The sequence below is a fragment of the Numida meleagris genome, chromosome 3 (assembly GCF_002078875.1).
Source record: "Numida meleagris isolate 19003 breed g44 Domestic line chromosome 3, NumMel1.0, whole genome shotgun sequence".
In the NCBI taxonomy this organism is placed as follows: Eukaryota; Metazoa; Chordata; class Aves; order Galliformes; family Numididae; genus Numida; species Numida meleagris.
This window is the reverse complement of record NC_034411.1, coordinates 61,717,321-61,731,352: the sequence shown is the minus strand read 5'-3', so window position 1 is coordinate 61,731,352 and position 14,032 is coordinate 61,717,321.

The following is a 14,032-nucleotide window of genomic DNA, read 5'->3' as shown; positions in this document are numbered from 1 at the left end:
CACACCACATCATGGCACCTCCACTCAGGCACACCCACGGAAGGGCAGGAGCCACTGGAGTAGGCAACACAGGGTGACAGAAACAGGAGGAGATGCAGCTGGAGACACACTCCTGAAAGGACATGCTCTATGCTGGGGAAGCTGAGGGACTAGGCTGTGGGATGCCCGCACCGGAGCAGGGGCACCTCTGAGGACTGCAGCTTGTCACACACACACTGATGTGGGTTGCCCCTGACACACTAGTACTACTGATTTCATTTGTTTTTGCTTGTGAAGTTTTTAATTCTAGATCATTCTAACCCACATGAACTCTGAAATGTCTTTTCAGTTGACTGCTTTTTAAGTTGACTTTTGGAGTATAGATAACATTAATTCCCATCTTATTCTGAGGTCATATTCATTTAAAAAAAGAAAAAAAAGAAAAAAGCACTGTTATGGTTTTATGATTTTTGTTGTCGGTATTCCACATCATTACATCATGTAAGGTACGGGCAGTTAAAGAGTTAATTCCCTGGTTACTGCAAACTACCTTTTTTGGTGTGGCCCTCTGAGGGGGAGGGGAGGAGGTGCACTCCCCAGGGGTCTTTGCGTTGGAGGGAAGGGGGTGAAGCCGCGTGGGAGACGCGTGGTCTCTTCCTTCCTGACCGACGGAGAAAGCACGTGGTCCTCCTGCAGTTTACTGTGTAAGATTTTCAGCCTGTAAACTCTCTAATATAATTCTACTAGCCTCATTTTGATATATTTAGTAAAGTTGGTTGTTCCTCCTCAGATTGGTGCCGCTGTTTTTTTTTTTGTTGTGTTAGATCCGCCTACGAGTCCCTTGCTTTTTTTTTTTTTTTTTCCCCTCTCCCCTTTGTTTTCCCAGGGTGCGGCTCCGCGGCTTCTCTGCTGCTTTAGCTGCCAGACCCCCCGGGGGCCGGCCCCTACTCGCCGGCAATTTTTTTTTTTCCTTCCTCTTTTCTCGTTTTTTTTTTTTTTCGGCCTGTCCCCCTTGTCACGGACGCAGACCCTTAGACAATACCGTGACAAATATTGGTGGAGGATGCGGGCAATAGATCTGCTTTCAATTTTTGGAATGATGCATAAAGGATTAACGGTAATCATGTTCCTTGGAACATACTGGTTTCTGGTTAAGGCTATCATGTTCTGTGTTGGAGTTGTGTGTACATATAACTACATAATGGCGCTGATGGAGATACCGGCCTGGTGCTTGTACCTCCTGGAGGGAGTGGCTAGTTTTACAAACAGTGCCGTGGTGAGGCTGGCTTCCAGATTCTCCTCTCAGTTCTTTACGCACCCTTGGAATTTCAATCTAGCAATCGTGATACCAATTGATTTGAATGTTTTCCTCCTAGTAATAATTTACATTATGTGGAGGAAACTCTCCCCAAAACCAGAAAATGCTGAGTGGCAGGGAATATGGAGAGGCCTAGGGAAGACGTTAGAAACATGGGGACCCACGGTGTCATGGGATTTCACCCTTGAACACCTGTGGGATCCTGAGAAGCTCGGTCAGTTTTTGAGTCAGGGATGGTGCGGCCTAGGCAGATCTGAGGAGGCACAACTTATTTGGGGCCTGGCTTGTGCTTATCGAGCTCTATACAACACTGTTCTTGAGAGAGAGAGCTTCCCGGCTGAAATTTGAACCAGAGGGGGAAGCCCCCAGGCTAAACCTGAGCAAGCAAAGGAGGCACCAGTATCCGTGGCAGTTGCTCCTGTGGAAGGACAGAAATGGAAACAGGTGTCCTCGTGGCTGGAACGGAAGGAAGAAGTGGAGAAGGTAGAGGAAGATCCAGGTGAGGGGCCCTCCCCAAATCCATCATCATCAACAAAGACAACAGAAAATAACAAGAGACATGGAGGGGATAGCGAGGAGGAAGGCGTCACTATTACAACTGTCCGCCAACCTCTGAAAATGACCAAGATCATAGGCTCAAGAAAGGAGTTTACACGGCACCCGAACGAAACCATTGTCACCTGGATGCTTCGGTGTTGGGACAATGGGGCCAGCAGTGTGCTCCTGAATGGTAACGAAGCTCGCCAACTAGGGAGCATTGCCAGGGACGCAGGCATTGACAGAGGGATCAGTAGATGCCTGGATGGAACCGCCACCCTTTGGGAACGAGTGTTAGTAGCTGTGAAGGAAAGGTATCCCTTCAAGGATGACCTCGAGCCTCAGATGAGAAAGTGGGACACTGCTGAAAAGGGCATTCAGTATTTGAGAGAAATAGCTGTGGTGGAAATGCTGTATGACCCCACGTTTGTTCCTAACAATCCACACCAGCAGCATGATCCCAAGAGAGTTAGAAGTACGCCGGATATATGGCGGAAACTCACCAAAACAGCACCAGCCCAGTATGCCAGTACACTCTTAGCCACATTTGATAGATTGGAGGACCTACAGAGAAGACCCCCTGTTTATGAACTGATTATTACACTCCAAAATTATGAGCAAAAACTCCCCCCAAACCACGCTTCTATTTCAGCTATCTCAGAGGTAAGAGAAAGATTGGCGAAAGTGGAGAAGAAACAGAATGGTTTAGTGGAGGATATGTCCCTCTTGATGGATTGTGATGAACCCATAGCAGTATCAGGAACACCTGATGGAGATCAGGATGATCAGAAGAGCCTAATGAAGAAGCTGATCAAAGTGATGGAAGATCATGAATGCTCCTCCTCACCTATATCATCAAAAATCTCAGCTATCAAAGGCAGACGCCTTCCTGCTCAAGCTAATGATGGTGGCAGATCTATGGCACGTGCCGCCTTGTGGAGTTACTTACACGAGCATGGAGAAGACATGAAAAAATGGCATAAGAAACCCACTCCTGTACTACGAGCACGGGTGAGAGAATTACAGTGCAGATTAACCACCGATGAAATTGCTGAAGTCACTACAGGTAACCAATAGAGGGGCCCTGCCCTCAGCCAGGGGAGGGAAAGGGATAATAGAGTTTATTGGACTGTGTGGATTCGATGGCCTGGCACTTCAGACCCACAGAAATACGAGGCACTGGTGGACACTGGTGTGCAGTGCACTCTAATGCCCTCGAGTCATGAGGGGACAGATTTGATTTGTATTTCTGGAGTGACTGGGGGCTCTCAAGAATTGACTGTGCTGGAGGCAGAAATAAGCCTTACCGGTAAAGACTGGCAAAGACATCCTATTGTGACTGGTCCAGGGGCTCCGTGTATACTTGGTATTGATTACCTTAGAAGGGGACATTTCAAGGATCCCAAAGGGTATCGATGGGCCTTTGGAGTAGCTGCTGTGGACACAGACAACATTAAACAGCTGTCTGTTTTGCCTGGCCTGTCAGAAGATCCGTCTGTGGTGGGGCTGCTAAAAGTAAAAGAGCAACAGGTACCAATTGCCACAAAAACGTTGCACAGACGGCAGTACCGCACCAACAGGGATTCCTTGCTCCCCATTCATAAGTTGATTCGTCAACTAGAGAGCCAGGGAGTGATCAGCAAAACTCACTCACCTTTTAATAGCCCCATATGGCCAGTGCGTAAAGCCAGTGGAGAATGGAGGCTGACGGTAGACTACCGCGGCCTGAATGAAGTTACACCCCCACTGAGTGCTGCTGTGCCAGACATGCTAGAACTCCAGTATGAACTGGAGTCCAAAGCAGCCAAGTGGTATGCCACCATTGACATTACTAATGCCTTCTTCTCCATTCCTTTGGCCACAGAATGCAGGCCACAGTTTGCTTTTACCTGGAGGGGTGTTCAGTATACCTGGAACCATTTGCCCCAGGGGTGGAAACACAGCCCAACCATTTGCCATGGGTTGATTCAAAGTGCACTGGAACAGGGCAGTGCTCCCGAGCATCTGCAGTATATTGATGATTTTCCTTTGTGGGGCAATACAGCAGAGGAAGTTTTCAAGAAGGGGGAGAGAATAATCCAAATCCTTCTGCAAGCTGGTTTTGCTATTAAGCGAAACAAAGTGAAAGGGCCTGCACAGGAAATTCAGTTCCTAGGAGTAAAGTGGCAAGATGGGCGTCGTCACATCCCAGCAAATGTGATCAACAAAATCACTGCTATGTCTCCACCCGCTAACAAGAAAGAGACGCAATCTTTTTTGGGTGTAGTGGGCTAATAATACTGTGACAAGCACATAAGCAGACAAGATACATATAGCAAGAGAGCATTCCTACTATCAAATCAGCCTTTTCAGCGTGGTGCCAGCTTTTCATAGTATGATTTTAACTTTAGCATAAGAAAGAAATAGAAGACACATTTTGATTTAACCATTTTTACTGTGGTCAGGATGTCCTAACTCATCTGTTGAACAGCGGAACAAGATCCTTCCCTCCTGCCAACTCTGCACACAAACTTGTTTCCTAATATCAGAAACAGTCCCTGCAAGGATGGAGTATTAGCTGTGTACACTTAAAACAGATAGTGAAGGAGATTATTCAGTACGTTTACTGACAACTACATTGTGGTATTCTAGTGTTCCTCTTCTCTTGCAATCCTATAGCACTTTTCTGATCAGATCTTGCATCAATTCACACTGTTCTCTTTCACCCACATCACTCACTCTCAAAACTTACAAGATACAGGGTAAATGATTTTCTCTGGAATGGAAGGAGCGAGAGCAAGCCATCTCTTCTGACCAAGAAAGATGTTGAGGACATCACCTCTGCACTGGACTTGAAGAACTGTTTTTCCTCTGGATTTATTTTCAGTCATGTTTGTTCAGTGATTCAGTTCAAAGGATGGTCTCATGAGTAGTTATCATTAAAAAAGATCACTGTACACAGAATGGATGCAGGTAAGAGAACTAAGAGTTCCTGCTAGCAATGCTTTGCCATGGTACTGCAACCTTCCTGCACAACTGCTTTCTTTTGACAGTTTTTCATCTCCGTAGGGAAAAGCAGGAGGAGATTGATGAAGGAATAACCAAGTACAGAAAAGTGTGGAAGCTGTAGACACCAGTGGTTGTTTTCATAGTTTTTCAGATGTGATTTTCAAAAATAAGAGACCTCACAAAGACTCAGTCTTTAGTCTTGTGCCTTGACACATAGTACCTCTTGAAAGCCTTTTCTATTACTCTTTTGTCTTTATCTAGACTATCAGCTGTTCAGTTGCTCGCTTTCAAGTCAGGAGCTTAAGCTGGTGTTTTCTCTTTCGTGCTACTCTCTTTGAATGTCTGGAAATCATGTTTGTAGAGATGCCGTTTTTTTCAGCAGAAATGCTCTGGCAATCTGAACTTCCTGTTTATATTTTGCTGTCTGGCTTGCCAGCTGTAGTTTGATAGTTATTACAATTAATTTATGTGTAAAATAAAGGCTTCACCGTGCATTGCTGGGACATTTTACACCTAGCTGACAGAATAAGCACCTTTCTAATTACAGTGCCATTCTTGCAGTGCTGTGTCTGACCTTGCTTATAAATCTGAGTCAGACAAGCATACAGAAACCTGTAATTCAGAAACTGACAGCGTTCCCAAAACACTCAAATCAGAATTGCAGCCTTCATTGATTTGAAAGGAAAAATTCTTCTTCTAAATGACTAAAGCGTAGCCTTTTGTCGTAAAGGAAAGAATGACATGGGGAAAATCAACATGTTAAGGCATAACTTGAGAAAGAATACATTATTTTGTTGTCTTGTAAGTATTGGTACTTGTTTAACTAACAATATGTTTATAAATAATGGCTTGATTCTGAATTCAGACATACATACCTATAAACCAACACCTACACACTCATTTTAAATAATCTAATTTGTTTTTCTGTTTCTGTTTTTATACAGTCTGGATTTGGAAGAAAAAAAGAGCTGCATACAGGTGTTGTCTTATAATATAAGCCCAGATTCAAAGATAAACTTTTGCTCAATTATATGGGCTTGTAGGTTCTTGATTAATACAAAAGATCAGAAGCAGTGTATTGTAACCAGATCAACAGAGCGTTTGCATAAGTTTCAGACTCATTTACCAGCCCTTAGTCATTATACAAAAAATGTGCAGGATGCTGCAAATGGAAGGAGCAGCAACAACTGGATGCCTGACTAGTCTGTTCAGACAGCTACCTAAGATCACTTTATTTACACTCATGCTTCTAGGTTGACTTTCCTTCTTTCTTTTTTCATTCTGTGGCTTTTTGATACAAAATTAATGAGAAGGTCCTGGAATTATTCTTCACATTGGATGCCCCTCATAGATCAGGATGCCAAGACTGTGAATCTCATCAGGGTTTTTGATATGGCAGAAAGTTGGCTCCAGTGTCTTGGCTGAGCTGAGAGTCCATGATACTGAACTTTAGGGTGTGTGACGCCAGACTTTTTATATATTTAACTAAGATTCCTTATGTAAGATCATTGATTATGATCAGGCAACTAATTTCAAGATTGAAATGACAGGCATCCAAAGAGGGTGGTTTAACCCATATGTGATCTGCGTCATTGTCCAGATTCTGTCTCCTACTGTCCTGAAGGATCTTGATCTCTTTTGCTTAAATCTAGAAGTTCTATTGAATCAGCTAATTTTATACATTTAACCAACCATTTATCTTTCTACATGATGCCCTGACGGATATCTTGGAAACGTTAACTGCTCATGCATCAATTTGACACTACTGAAAGAGGATGAAAGTCCAGCCTACTAGATTTAGATTTTCTTATATTGCAGAGTCTTTGAGGAATGGGCTCTTTCAGTGGTTGTTTGAATGTTACCTTAATGTTAGCACAAGACCTGACCTTGGGAAATTTCTCTTCTAAGACACAAATTGTTATTAAATAAGTAAAGATATTGCTAAATGGAGATGCATATTTTTATTCTCAGAATCAAAAGACTGAAATAGCATTTATCTGGATTTTTTATGTTGTCAGTCGCTGCTTTACTGTGTTGAATCTTTAATAGTGTGGAACATTTCCCTATCTCTTCAAAACAAAAGTTATGAATTGATGTAAATTGAGAGCAAACTGGAAAAGCTTTAAAAAGAAATACAAAAAAAAACCACCCCCACAAAAAAATCCAGAATAATTTAAAATAACATGAATTATTCAACATGTTTCTAAAGTAAAACTATTAAAGTTTATCTCAATAAACATCTGAGATACATTTTATTTTTTAAATGGTAATGCAGGAGGAAGGAGGCTAATCTTGGTATAAGATCATGATGTTTTGAAGTTGTTATGAGACAAAGTTTCTGCTTTTCATGTACAATAACTTTTCATTTTAGGTTTCTTACTGTAATTATAAAATGTTATATTTTTTCATATCAAATTTAGCTCTAAGTTAAATGTCATAAATTTAATTTTCCATCAAAACAATTTCAGGCATTACCCAATCCTAATAATAGTATTGATCGATGACATTACTATTTCATTTTTTGTCAAGTGGATGAATAAATTAACTCAGTATAAAAAATTTAAATTTTGAAGTATGTGGAAGAGAATCCCCAAATGACTGTGGTAGGATGAAATATCATGACGTAAGGAAAGGTTGTGGAAGACAGGTAATCCAGGAACAGTGACATTTGAACTGATCCTGTGTCAGTGAAGCAAGTCTTTCTCTGCAGTGCTGTTCACCATGCTTTCAGATAGGAAGACATGGCTGTTACATAATACAAATTTTATGTATGTGCTTATTTAACACCTCATTTTAGCAGATGGAATTGTTTTAGGATTATTTCTTATACCAAAGACAGTGAAATAACAAGCCTGAACCAAAGTGGAGCAGAAGTAAATGTGGAATAAAAACAACAAAAGAAAAGCAATAACTTATCCAGGATTACTTGGAGGTGAGACTTTTCAGGATGTTTTAGGAGACTTTTTTCTTCTCAAATGTATGAATTCTGATGATCTTATTCTGACTCTGAATTTAAGGGCTAAAATAATTTGTTCCAGAGGTAAGTTTGTTGTCTTCTGTCTCTAGGGAACTCAAGAGCCTCATGTGATTCATTTGTAGTATGAATGTATCTTTATAGACATAGATTAGTGTGTTCTTCAGCCCTTCACAAAATTTACAGTTGTGTATTTCCTGTATGTGAAAACACCAAGAAGAATATGGAGGAACTATGTAAAATAAGTAGAAAGACAAACACCCCAGTCTGGCTTCCCACTTGGATTCTTGTTGGCTACTAGAACTACAACATTCAAAGAAATCATATTTTATAGTAATTACATTCTTACAGAGGAATTACCTTTTGAAGCATACCACATTTCATTAATCTCTGAATGTTTTTCTCCTTCCTTTTGACTTCTTCCCATGTGTTTCAAAGTAGTAAACTTGACGTGTTAGAAGTGATGGTTTTTTAAAAATAATGTTGCTAAAAGTGCTTCCTGCAGTTCTAAAGTCTACCCAAATCAGCACCTGTGTAGCTTAAAAAAGTGCATTACACCCTGGCCTGTTACGGTCCTTTTACCAGCACTCTGGTAACCTTTATGGATGCTAAATAACAGCTCCAAAAGTGATCTTGGTATGTAATGCAGGCATCTGAAATTCAGTTGTATTGAATGCTTATACACCACATAAGCATGCACTCAATTTGGGGAAGAATATCTCTTCCTTATTCACATAGATGTGTTGTCTACACAATATGTATTTTTTTTTAACAGTGCAGAAGCATATGGCTTTCAGTGTTCTTATTTTTAATGGTCTTTCATTCCAATCCATTTTCTTCTATGAGACTTGTCCCTCAAGAAGACACACTTGAGATTCTTGTACATCTTTTCCTTAACATTCTGCTCCCTAGACATCTTGTTTGTTCTCCTGGGCAGTTTTCCTTCTAAGCCATCATTTTGACATCCTTCTTCCCCTCACCTCTCTTTGCTTCCTTCTTTCTAACATACAAACATCTACACAAGCTGTCTGGTGGCTCTTTGTGTCGTCATAGAATCATAGAATGGCCTGGGTTGAAAAGGACCTCAGAGATCATCGAGTTTCAACCCCCCTACTGAGTGCAGGGTCACCAACCACTAGACCAGGCTGCCCAGAGCCACGTCCAGTCTGGCCTTGAATGCCTCCAGGGACGGGGCATCCACAACCTCCTTGGGCAACATGTTCCAGTGTGTCACTACTCTTTGAGTGAAAAACTTCCTCCTAATATCTAAACTAAACCTCACCTGTCTCAGTTTAAAACCATTCCCCCTTGTCCTATCGCTATCCACCCTTGTGAACAATTGTTCCCCCTCTTGTTTATATGCTCCCTTCAAGTATTGGAAAACCACGATGAGGTCTCCCCAGAGCCTTCTCTTTTCCAAACTAAACAAGCCCAGTTCCCTCAACCTTTGTTCATAGGAGAGGTGCTCCAGCCCTCTGATCATCTTGGTGGCCCTCCTCTGAACTCATTCCAAGTGCTGTGGATCCTTCTTGTGCTGGGGCCCCCAGGGCCTGGATGCAGTACTCCAGATGGGGCCTCACAAGAGCCGAGTAGAGGACAGTCACCTCCCTCTCCCTGCTGGCCACACTCATCAGAGTAATGTGGAATCCAGAGAACTTCTGATTTGTTCTGCTGTTAATTTAATTTCATAGACCTAAATAAAAAAATTCCTATAAATCACTGTAGTAAAGTTTAGGCTTAGACTTAGTCTAATTGTCCCACCTAAATCAGTGTTCACAAGTGAAACATAGCATTTTTTTTGAAAGTAAGCATTGTATAGAAAAGTTGCTGAGTTCTGAATCCTCTGTAGAAATTTACAGAGATGTAATTTTCTATTAACTTCTATAGGATGAGATCTTTCTCTCACACATGCAGCATCCCTAAATTATGTTTATTAGCTGTTGAAGACCTTTAGCATTTGATGACGAAAAGCGCTTGCTTTTCTTTTTTTGTTCCTTTTTATATGCTGTCTTCCATTACAATATTTCTTGCTGTGCAGTAAAGATACAAATGATATCTCATGTCTCAAAATGCCAGTTAAAATTAAGTTATGTGTATATGTCAGCCAACAGTTATTTATCTGTCTTTCAGGACACTTGTCTAGTGTCCCATTTAGTAATCACCTCCTTCAGTGTGTTTTACAGAAGCTATGGACAGTCTGTCAGATTCTGGAATACAGTTCGTTTGGATTTTTTTTGCTGCTTCCTATGCTTTGATTTCAACTGATAACTTGAGCTAGAATGTCTCTTTGTACTTGGGAGCACCACATCTGTAGTGTCAGGGTAGTCAGAGTGCTCTAAATGGAGCAAAGGACTCACAGATGGCAAGAACGTGGCTCCCATGTATCCCCTGGGTGGTACAAATAGGTATTTCACAGTGAAGACTGGTTTGTTTCTGTCAGAAGCATTGGATAGCAGGAGGAGTGTCTTATCATTGCCGACCATTGCAGTTTCTTTATCTTAGTTTTATCTCATAATTACAAATTTGATTTGCAGTAGAGTAATTCGGTTCCATAGAGTGCTGCAGGTGTGGAGTCAAGGTGCTGATTTCCTCACCATCAAATCTACAGTCTGAGTGTATACCATATGGTGAGGTGTTCTTTTGCGAAGTACCAACATGGCTGCTTTATGATTGCACCAACTTTTGCACTTGTTTCATACAATGAGAAAAGGTAGAAAGTAAAAACTGATCAATCTTCAATGTACAGATTTTAATTATGAACATCTTAATTGAATCTCCATTAATTTGTCTCTGTCCTCTCCATTTAACTCTCATATTTAGAAACTCCTGGCATATGTAAAATATGCATTGTAAAAATTTTATGCAGACATTTGCAGATATATCTGGAGGTAACTCTGGTGTAAAGGTTGCATTAACCTTTTTAATTAGAACAGACATATATTTTTCTGTTTCACGCTTTAATGATCAAATATCACCTTCAAAGTTACTAATGGCCATTACATTTTTCTAGACCATTTATAAGTTAAAACAAACTGTTCCATTAGTAGGAGAAGTAATGAAACTCCCTTTCCTACTGGCGTTAGTCCTTGCACACAGCCCACATTTGCATATTTTGTCACACAATCATCACAGCAGGCAGTGTTCTTTGTCTGGAGCTGTACACCTGCAGAATAGACAAATTTTTATTTTTTTTATTTTATTTTATATTTGGCTGCTGCTTCTTGGAGTAGATTTGGAATGAGCTATTTCTCAATTTCCTTTACTGAGGGAATAATTACCGTCCTTTTCTTCTCACTAGAAGTAAAGTTCTACTGGAAAACAAACAAAAACCAGCACATCCCTAAGACCTTGTCCACTTTCAAATGAAAGCAACTTATTGAGGGGATAGGCAGTGATAGACAGCATAAATATTTATGACATATTTTAGAAAAGCTCATTATAATACAATATAGTCAACAGAAGAATCAAATCAAGAAGGCTCCTATTTCTGAAATGCAGCTTTAAGGTTAAAGGCCACTTAAAATTTAGGCTGGGAATTCATAGAAGTAAAGTCCTAGCTGTACGGAGCTTGTTGTTTGTTTGCTGTCAGTGCAGTCAAAGAACATGTGCTTTTATTTCAGATAGGAACATCCAATCTGGTTTTCTTGAGAGTACAGTTTACAGACTTCAAGCCAAGAGGGATATGAAGAGGAGGAGCGAGCACTGCCCTTTCCTTCTACTTTGGAGCTCAAGGTAAGAGATCTGGGAAAATTTCCGCATCCAGTCATACTCCCATTGTGAAGCTGAGATTACCGATGCTGAAGAGAGCCACTTTCCTCATAGTATTTGCCATTGTTAATTCTCCTTATTGCTAAAAGACTGCTCCTTATTACTGCTCTGCATTTACCTAGCCAGTTTCATGCATAAAGTATATGCAGTAAAAAAAAACAACACTGCTATCTCAGCCACCATTATCCTCAGCAGAGTCAAGTGTTCTCTGTCACTGCAACATGGACATTGTTGTACCTTGCTGTGCTAACCAAGCACTGCAGCCTGCTCCACTTTGAGTCCAGATGAGTGATACTGCCTCACTGTACCTTAGGCCTGGCAGTACAGCTATCTATTGTTTCATCATCAGTGGAGAGAATTGGAGGAAGATTGATTTAGCTGATTTTAGTGTTTGGGAAGGAATTAACTCTGACCAGCTATCTGCAAGTTCAAAAGGCAGTCCATGTTAAATGGCTCAGCCACAGATATTTAGTCAGAAAAATCCATCCTCAGCCCTGTGTCATCTGTTGTTCTGGGTTTTGTTTTTGTGGGTTTGTTTGTTTGTTTTAAATATTATTTCTCTCTCAAGTTCTTCTCTTTAGGCCTTATGCAAGACATTCTGTGTAACAAATGATGATTAAGCCTAAGGATGAATTCTGAGTTTGGGAAACATGTTTGGCAAGTAGTTTGAGAATGGATCTCAGAGTAAAATTTTTGGCCCTCTTTAAGCTGATGGGATTTGTCCCAGATATATCTTCACAGGAAGGAATTTGTGTGGCAAGTGTAGCACAGCTGTGTGCTCTGACAATGTTAGAGCACACAGTGCTCGTCAGTGCTTTCTGGATCAGGCTGCTGGGGCTGGACTGGTTTTAAGTCTGCCTGTATGCTTTTAGATGGAAACTTAAAGATCTTTTTACTGCATATGATATAACAGCTGCTTCTCTATTTGGCAAATTAAGGTTACTTCATTCTGCTTTCAAAACACTCCAAAATATGGGATGATAATTTAAAGTATCTGTTATTCCATTTTTCCAGGTGTCTAGAGAACACTCACTGAAACATCAAGAAAATGTATTATTTTAAAATTTCCAGTTGTCTTCTTAGATAAGTATGTCTTTATGACCATACTATATGATAGAACTAATTATAAATATACATATATGCCCATTTTCCATGACGTTTGAGACAAACTAGGCATGTCTTTGACCTGAAGGAGTTACTTCTTTTTTTTTTTTTTTTAAATTCACAGTTCTGGTTACTTGATTTGAAAATACAGGATTTAAAATCAAAACAGTTTCCAAATTACAATGGGAATGTATTTTTTTTACGGGTATAATAGCTACTTTGCAGTGATTACATTATTTGCAAATAAAAATGCTAGCACTGCCTCCCTGATAATCAGTGGGATCTCCCAAAACAGTAGCTTGAGGGCTTGCTTTATATTTTTGGATTGTTTTTTTCTCTCCTTCCGCTGGATGCAGTCAAAGCAGAAATGCATCCTAGTTGCTTGTAGCAGCCACAGAGGAGTGGGGCTCTGCTATGAACCAGCAGCTGAGAGAGTAGCTGCCACATCTGATGCCCAGCAGCACCCTGGCACCAAGTCGCAGTGGTGCAGACGCAGTAGCGCCTCTGGTCTCCCCATGAACGATGTTACTCCCTGAAGCAGTAACTCTTCTAGTAGTAACTCTTCTAGTTCAGATAACAGTTTGGGCTACAGTAGCAATTTAAAAGCAACAGTCGCTACATGTGAAGTAAACCGATAAGAAAAGTTTCAGAAGCCAGAAAGATGAAAGTATTATTTTTTCTTGAAGTCCCTGCACTGTGAAACAGGAATGCTGGGACAGCCATCTCAAATTTGTTGCAATTAGCTTCCAACAATTTCTAGACAATGTTATGTAGGTGGTTGCTATTTTTCCTGTATGTTTTTGTTTCTTGAAACTTTACAACAATTAATACCCATATTCCTGGAGTGTTGATTTTTTGTTTAAGACAAAAAACATCCTATATTACTCTGAAAGGTGTATAAGCCGCTCTGTTGAAAACATTTCTTTGAAAAGGAATCAGTGTATTCTGCTACTTTGTAGTAAACGACTCTGATCTGGAAGATAAAAGTAGTTGCAAACAAAAGGCCTTCATTTACATTTCAGGCACAATTCCTCACACAAGCTAGTGAAAGAAATTGTATTTTAAATATATACTTCAAAATTGGGGGAAGAAAAGCAATCCTACTGATGGATTTAAAAAGTGGTCTTTTTGGTTTTGAATAATGAAATAATTTAAAATGGTGATAAAGGTAAATTCTCTTAACCCTCATTTGCTGATGCAATCTCTGACGACATTCCTCAGATGGGAAGCTGAGATTCTGAAACCACAAGGCAGCCTGTGCTTCTGACAAACTCCTGCAGTCTCAAGGGATTCACTTAAGATTGGACACTTAGAGGTTGGGAGTAATAAACTACTTGAGCAGAAGAGATTCCAGAGTCTGGAAG